The sequence below is a fragment of the Oryctolagus cuniculus genome, chromosome 4 (genome assembly GCF_964237555.1).
Source record: "Oryctolagus cuniculus chromosome 4, mOryCun1.1, whole genome shotgun sequence".
Classification (NCBI taxonomy): Eukaryota; Metazoa; Chordata; class Mammalia; order Lagomorpha; family Leporidae; genus Oryctolagus; species Oryctolagus cuniculus.
This window is the reverse complement of record NC_091435.1, coordinates 59,566,520-59,574,953: the sequence shown is the minus strand read 5'-3', so window position 1 is coordinate 59,574,953 and position 8,434 is coordinate 59,566,520. Positions and strand designations below refer to the sequence as shown.

The 8,434-nt window shown below is 37.8% G+C and overlaps 1 pseudogene; it reads right to left on the bottom strand.

Annotated features, from left to right (window-relative positions):
- Window positions 1-4,395: 4,395 nt before the first annotated feature.
- Window positions 4,396-5,747, bottom strand: LOC138849519 (guanine nucleotide-binding protein-like 3 pseudogene; annotated as a pseudogene).
- Window positions 5,748-8,434: the final 2,687 nt, after the last annotated feature.

Genomic DNA, 8,434 nt, shown 5'->3' with positions numbered 1-8,434 from the left:
TTGAAAACAGAGCCACAGACGCTATGCTATTAGATAATAGAGAAAAAATGTTTGAAGAAAAGAGTGTGACCTGCTGAATGATAGTAAGCAAACCGTAGAGAGGAGAAATGGAAAAAAAGCCACAAATTCTAGGCACATACCAGTCAAACTGAAGTCAAGGAGAAAACATTGAAAGCCCCCAAAGAAAAATGACACACACAAGAAATGGGAACAGTACATCACACCTCATCTCTTCTGTAGATCCAAGTTCTCCTCTGGAGTGATTTCTGTTTACATTCAAATTCCCTTTTTTATTACATGTAGGACATTTGTGCTTTAACAAATTCTTTCAACTTCTGTTCAAGTATAGTTTTTGAAGAATATTTGCATTGGATGTAGGATTCTGCGTTGAAAGTTCCTCTTTACTCATTCCAGTGTTATAAACATATCAGCATTGTCTCCTAGTCTCTATTATTGATGATTATAAAGTTTATCTAAAATTATACTTAAAACAGTCTTTTTTAAAAAAGAACATACTGGGGCCGGTGCTGCGGTGGAGTGGGTAAAGCCGCCGCCTGAAAGTGTCAGCATCCCATATGGTCACCGGTTCCTGTTGTTCTGGCTGCTCCATTTCCCATCCAGCTCTCTCCTATGACCTGGGAAAGCAGTAGAAGATGGCCCAAGTGCGTGGCCCCTGCACATGAGTGGAAGACCCAGTGAAGTTTCTGCTTCCTGGCTTCCGAGCAGCCCAGCTCTGGTTGTTGCAGCCAATTGGGGAGTGAACCAGCAGATGGAAGACTATTTCTTCCCCCACCCCTCCTTCTCTCTGTGTAACTCTGACTTTCAAATAAATAAATCTTAAAAAAAAGAGAACATACTTACAAGAATATCAGAACCTGTTTAGAAGAATTACTGAAACATAATTATCAAGGAAGTATGTGAATGGCAAAACAATAGACATGCAAATTGATGACAGAAATAGAATCCCATCTATAGTGTCTTTTCAACAAATTGTTGTGAAAATATTGGATATCCATAGGAGAAAATAAGAAAAACTTATGCTATCCTTGACAAAGGTAAAAATCTTCTTGTACATAACACAGAAAACATAAAGCAAAAGTATTAAAAAATTGACTTCATCAAAATTAAAAGCTACTCTATGAACAGAATCATTGAGAAAATTTAAAAAGCAAAATACATATCAGAAATATGTGTGTGTATGTATGCGTGTGTATCTATATAATACGTGTAACAGCAAAGAAATATATCCAGGATATTGACATGACTTTTACAACTCAATTATATATATTTTCAAACCAAGAAAAATAAGCAACATATTAATTCACACTTTACACCCACCCCCACACACACACCACTTAAAGAACCAATAAACTCAACTTCATTATTCATCAGATAAGTGCAATTCAGGATCATAAGAGCATACAACTTTACTTCTACTAAGATGGTTAAAATTAAATGACTGTTGGGCCAATGCTGTGGTATAGTGGGTAAAGCCACTGCCTGCAGTGCCAGCATCCCATAGGGGTACAGGTTTGAGTCCCAGCTGCTCCACTTCCAATCCAGCTCTCTGCTATGGCCTGGCAAAGAAGATGGCCCAAGTCCTTAGGCCCTTGCACCCCTATGGGAGACCCGGAAGAAGCTCCAGCCTCCTAGCCCAGCTCCGGCAGATGCAGACATTTGAGGAGTGAACCAACAGATGGAAGACCTCTCTCTCTCTCTCTCTCTCTCTCTCTCTCTGTAACTCTGCCTTTCAAATAAATAAATAAATCTTTTCTAAAAAATAGAATGTCAATTTGATTGTTATGCTGAGTGAATAGGATTAGGTACAAATATAATCTCACGTATGTGAATATCTAGAACAGGAAAATCCAGTCTAAGGTGGTTAAATCCAGATCAATAGGTGCCTGGGAGAGGATATGATCCTGAGATTAACAGCAATGGATTGGAAGGAATATTGTGCAGCAACTCATCTCTCATTCTCATTTTGTTTAACATTTCTTAATATGAGAATGCTATATTATATTGTATAATATATCTCATTCTCTAGATTTTAAAAATACCTTTACTACATATTAAATATGCCAATATTTACATTTAATTTTTAAGTTCTATTAATGTTTTATTAATACAGTATACATACCAATAAATGCAAATAAATGTGCAGATAAAGGAATTTTTGTCATATGATTAGAGAATCAACACCCAAATCAAGAAGGAAGCACTCGGGCCGGTTCTGTGGCTTGGCGGGATAAGTTGAGTGCTGGTTCAATTCCCAGCTGCTTCACTTCTGATCCAGTTCCCTGCTAATGCACCTGGAAAAGCAGCAGAAGACAGCCCAAGTGCCTGGGCCCCTGCTCCCATGCAGGAGATCTGGAGGAAGTTCCTTGCATCTGGCTTCCGCCTGGACCACTCCTGGACATTGCAGCCATTTCGGGGTCAGTCAGTGGTTGGAAGACCTCTCTCTGTCACTCTGACTCTGCCTTTAATTCTTGCATGCTTCTTATATTAATTTTCTTCTACAAATTTTTTTCTGCCTTAAGGTAATTCTTTAAAGACATTTTTATTACCACTGATGTGTTCACTTCATATAGAGTATGTATAGAAATCCTGTTTCATTGTTCATGTGAGTTAGCAATTGATACAGTACCATTGTGGACTAGTTCTTTCCCCATTGATCTAACTGCTGTCCTATATTAATTCTTCATATGTTTGCATGAATTTGCCAGTAAATTTATATCCAGGGCATTCTTACATATTCGCTGTCCCTTGCCAATAGCACTATTAACTGAGATATCTATTATATGACATTTACTTTGATAAACCTGAGCCAATGTCATGCTGTCTTTATTACTTTGGCTTTATTGTAATTTTTATAACTATTAGAGTGATCCTGTGTCAACATTTTACTTAAAAAAGGATTTGGCGGGGCTGGTGCCAAATTTGGCAGGGCTGGTACAGCAGGTAAGGCAGATGCCTGCAGTGCAGGCATCCCATATGGGCACTGGTTTGAGTCCTGGCTGCTTCCTTTCTGATCCAGTTCCCTGCTAATGTGCCTGGGAAAGCAGCAGAAGATGGCCCAACTGCTTTGATACCTGTACCCATGTGGGAGACCTGGACACAACTCCTGGCTTTGGCTTGGTCCCCAGCCATTGAGGCCATTTGGAGAATGAACCAGCGGATAAAAGGATAGAAGATCTCTCTCTCTTTCTCTCTCTCTCTCCCTCTGTAACTATGCCTTTCCTAAATAAATAAATCTTAAAAAAAGGATTTGGTCCATTCATTAGCTTTATTTCTTCCAAGCTTACTTTAGAATGACTGTTGTCAATAGCCATAAAAATTATTTTGGAAATTTGATTAGAATTTTATTGAAACTATTGAGTTATAAAATAATGACAGAAAATCAGTATGATTACTGATGTATAATATCCCCCATTAAACACACATATGAGTGGCTCTCATTACTTTTAGCTGTTTTGCAATTTTTATTTTAAAATTTCACATGTTATTTGTTAGATATGATTTTGTTGTTTTATTTTTATTCCTTCTGTATTGTTAGACTTTATAGATGTATTTTTAAAAAATGATAGGATGTCTTTAGTAAAACCTTAAATTTGACTGTGAAATTAATGCATTTTAGATTTCTTTCAGTTAATTATTTGAATGCATTTTAAAATAAATAAAATAAGTAAAAAACACATTTACTTAATTTAATTTGTGGTAAGTTTTTTGACTATATAATAATGTTTCTTTTTTGATACTTTGTAAGCAGCTTACTGAATATATCATGATACATATTCACAAGATTTACAGTGTTATTACTGGCACATCATAAACAGAACATTTTAGCAATCTGCATAAAATGTTAGGAAACCTTATTATAAAAGGACAAGGTTTTGTTACACATAATCTGTACTGAAGTCATAAGCATCAGCCTCATCAGTTGTATCCAAAATAAATGATCTTGCAGAATGTTTACCTGCTGTGGATTCCTCAGGCAGTACCTCCTATGTCTCTGAGAGCTTTTCATTTACATTACCATACACACTTTCTTTAAAAAAAAAAAAAAACAGGTTTATTTATATATCTGAAAGTCAGAGTTACACAGAGAGAAGGAGAGGTAGATAGAGACAAAGGTCTTCCATTCACTGGTTCACTCCCCAGTTGGCTGCAACAACCAGAGCTGTGCCGATCTGAAGCCAGGTGACAGGAGCCTCCTCTGGGTCTCCCATGTGGGTGCAGGGGCTCAAGGATTTGGGCCATCTTCTACTGCTTTCCCAGGCCATAGCAGAGAGCTACATTGGAAGTGGAGCAGCCGGAACTCAAACTGGCGCCCACATGGGATGCTGGCACTGCAGGCGGCAGTGCTACTGCTATGCCACAGTGCTGGCCCAAAGTTTATTTCAGTATTACCTGTTTCGTGTCAGCCTGGGACAGGATGGCCTCCAGTGGCTTCACTGCTTTGATACTTGCTGGAGTTCACAGAGCAAGGGCAGTTGGAGGAATTAAGTGGGGACACAATGAGGTTTGGGCAATCTGTGTTTGTCATCTGCTTGTCTAAAGGGACAACCTGTACAGTCCTTGTAAGTCCCATGGATACACCAACATTCCACAATTATTCTTGCTTTGAACTATTAATGATGCTACATTTCCCCACATTTGGGAAACCAACTACTCCAACCCGAATAGCTTTGAATTGAGTTTTCTGTAATTCTTCAGGAAGTCTCCACAGGTCACCTTTCCCAAAGCAAATTTTATTTTTGAATGGAGGAGGGTTCTTATTTAGCCCAGTTACATTCCCTTTGTTCTTCAGATTTGTTGAGGCTCTGAACACCACCGTTGGCAACTCTTTCTTCAAATAGTTCAGCCAGATCTGATTTATTTAATACAAATGCCATACTTCTCTGTTGGCTCTGGACAATGGCCTCTTCCACCTGAGGACATCTGCATCCGAGAGGCTCTCTGGCATCCAACACAGCAAACATCTGAGAATTCAATCACCTTTTAAACTCCTAACAATATAACTTCTTTGTATTCTGTTTGCCTGACTTGTCTTTGTTCTTAGCATTGCACTGTCCAAATGCCTCCTTCCTAGTTTCCCTGTCAGATGGCCTAGCACTAGGATTGATTCCAAATTTTCCTTTCTTCTCTTGTTCTTTTTTAAAAATTTTTTAAGGATTTTATTTATTTATTTGAGAGGTAGAGCCATAGAAAGTGAGAGGGAGAGACAGAGAGAAAGGTCTTCCTTCCATTGATTCACTCCCCAAATGGCTGCAATGGCCAGAGCTGCGCCGACCCAAGCCAGGAGCCAGGAAATTCTTTCAGGTCTTCCCACATGGGTGCAGGGGCCCAAGGACCTGGGCTGTCTTCCACTGCTTTCCCAGGCTGTAGCAGAGAGCTGGACTGGAAGAGGAGGAGCTGGGACTAGAACCAGTGCCCACATGGGATGCCAGCGCCGCAGGTGGAAGATTAACCTACTGCACCATGGTGTCGGCCCCTCTCTTGTTCTTTTTGCTTGTCAAATTTCTACTGCTGTTTTAGTTCTTCCAGCCATTGTTTCCTTAGCTCAACTTCCTGAAGAAGAGTCTCCTTACAAGGAGCACTGTTTGGAACTCCTGGGTCTTACCTCAGATTCATGTGACATTTTTTTTAGCCTCATTCCTCAATTTTAGGTGGTGGTCTTGAATCTTCTTTTGGATTTTATGCAGCTCATGGTAGGTCATATGTTTACTCCCTTTCTTTAGCTTGGACTGCTTTGTGTTTGCTGTAGACATCACAGTAGAAGACAAAGCAGCAGCCACCTTCCTCAGCAAGCGCCATGTGTGAACTTGATAATATTTCTTTATGTGCACAATTTTTAAGGTTTAGACTGTGATAAATTATCATAAATGATTCCTGGCAGCAGAAAAGAATGAGTATTTCTTCACTTGTTTTAGGTGTAAATATCTAAAGATATTGATTGTTTCAGGTATGATGTCATATTATTAAGATCTCTATTTTGGGGCCCACACTGTGGCTCAGTGGGTTAAAACCCTGGCCTGCAGTGCCAGCATCCCATATGGGCACCAGTTGGAGTACCGGCTGCTCTGCTTCCCATCCAGGTCCCTGCTAATGGCCTGGGAAAGCTGCAAGAGATGGCCCAAGTCCTTAGGGTCCTGCACCCACATGGGAGACGCGGAAGAAGCTCTTTTCTTGAGATCAGCTCAGCCATTGTGGCCATTTGGGGAGTGAGCCAGCAGATGGAAGACCTCTCTCTCTCTCTCTCTCTCTCTCTCTCTGTGATCTACCTCTCTGTAACTCGTCTTTCAAATAAATAAAATAAATATTAAAAACACTCTATGAGTAATTTTTATGACCTAGATTGTCATTACTAGAACATTATGCTAAAATCTCCCATGATTTTCATAATCTTGCTCATTTTTCCTGACTGCTCTAAATAGTTTTTGATCATCCTGTTTAAATTTTGATGATTATTAGATCCAATCAAGTTCCAAGTTGTTAAATATATTAATGATTTGACCTTTTATTACAAAGTGACCTTAACCTCTAGCATTTGGTTATTTCTCTTATCTAACTTTTACATCGTTTTCCCAATTCATTTCATCCATTGTTTGGGTGAGTCTTTAATAAATTTGCAAATTGTGAGAATTTGAAAAAACTTGTCAGGGAGTATTTGTCCTCTAACTGGAGGGATTTTTTTTCATGTCTTTTCACTATAAATAATATATTTTGATTTATTTCTGCCTTATGAATTTATTGTTTCTGCTTATATCACTTCTATATTTGTTTTGTTTTATGTTCCTTGCTTTGGGATTTATTGAATTATCTATATTGATATCCATAAAGTAATACGTACTCTCATGTATATATAATATACAAACAATATAATGCACATTTAAGAGCACAGTGTGATTACTTGTTGATTGTATATCCATATTATTATTGCTACTCCTAAAATTTTTACTTATTTATTTTCATTTTATTTGAAAGGCAGAGAGACAGAGATTTTCCATCCACTGGTTCACTTCCCAAGTATCTACAGTAGCCACGGCTGAGCCAAGCCTATCCCAGGAGCACAGATTTTTATTTAGGTTTCCCACAAGGGTGACAGACACCCAAGTACTTGTGTTATCATCTGCCACCTTCCAGACTGCATATTAGCAGGGACATGAATCAGCATCATAGCAACCAGGACTCTAACCAGAAATTTCAGTATGGAATACTAACATCCCAAGCAGAAGCATTAACTGCTGCACCAAACACTTGCCCTTGTTGCTTGTTTTGAGCTGTATGAAAATATTTGAGTTGCTGCACAATATTCCTTCATGTCCATTGCTGTTAACCCCAGGATCACATCCCCTCCCAGGCACCTACTAATCCTAATTTAGTCACCTTAGACTATGATTTTTAAAATATTGACTAGTATTTTGTTACTTTATGTTATTATTAGTTCAAAAAGAGGATTGAGATTCTAAAACTTTGACATCTGTTGTCTTATTTGTTCAGAAAAGAAAATTTAGAATTATTCATGCTTTAAAGTCTTTTTGCTAAATGACTTAGTATTAAAAAAGTAATAGGCTTCCTCTACAGGTAAGCAAAAGGCAATTGCTTACCTCTGGGACATGACTTAAAACAGTATAGTGGGATGATGTGATAAATCATCACAGCATGGTTCTGAATCATACAGTGGATGACAAATGTCTTTCATTATTGTAACGCACTATTTTTAGACCCTGGTGTGCACCCAAAACTTGTCCTGTGCACAATACTAACCATTGACTCAGATATAGTCTTAACTGCATAAGATTGTGCTATTCAATGTATTACTCACTAGTGACCTGGGGCCATTGAACACTTAGAATGTGGCTAGTTTGAAACATGTGCTGTTAGTATAAAACTGATGCTAGAATTTGAAAAGGTGGTACCAAAAAAAAAAAGAAAAGGTAAAATATCTCATTGATAATCTTTATAATGAACACCTGCTGAAATGATAACATTTTGAATAAAATTGCTAAGCAAAAATATGTTTTTAAATTAATTTTTTTCTTTTTGTATTGTGGATTCTAGAGCATCAAGTTGTTTGTGACCTGCATTATATTTCTCATAGTCAGTGTTACACTAAGACATTAAAATCTAATAAAAAGGAGAAAAATTTCTAAGCAGATCAAGATGTCTATAAGGTTAGCTGTGTTCCAAAGGTAGGTGCAAGGAATCCTGAGATATAGGAAGTTTAAGTAGTTATGCAAATTTCCACAGTGGTATCTGTATCTTTAGTTTTTCATCAATTTTTAGATTTTTATGAGGTACAAAGTGATATGTTGAAACACGCATATGGTATGAATTAAATCACAGTAATTTTCTTATCCTTCCCAGGATAGTTATTATTTTTTTGTGGTAAGAACATTTAAAATGATATCTCTGAACTATACAATACTTT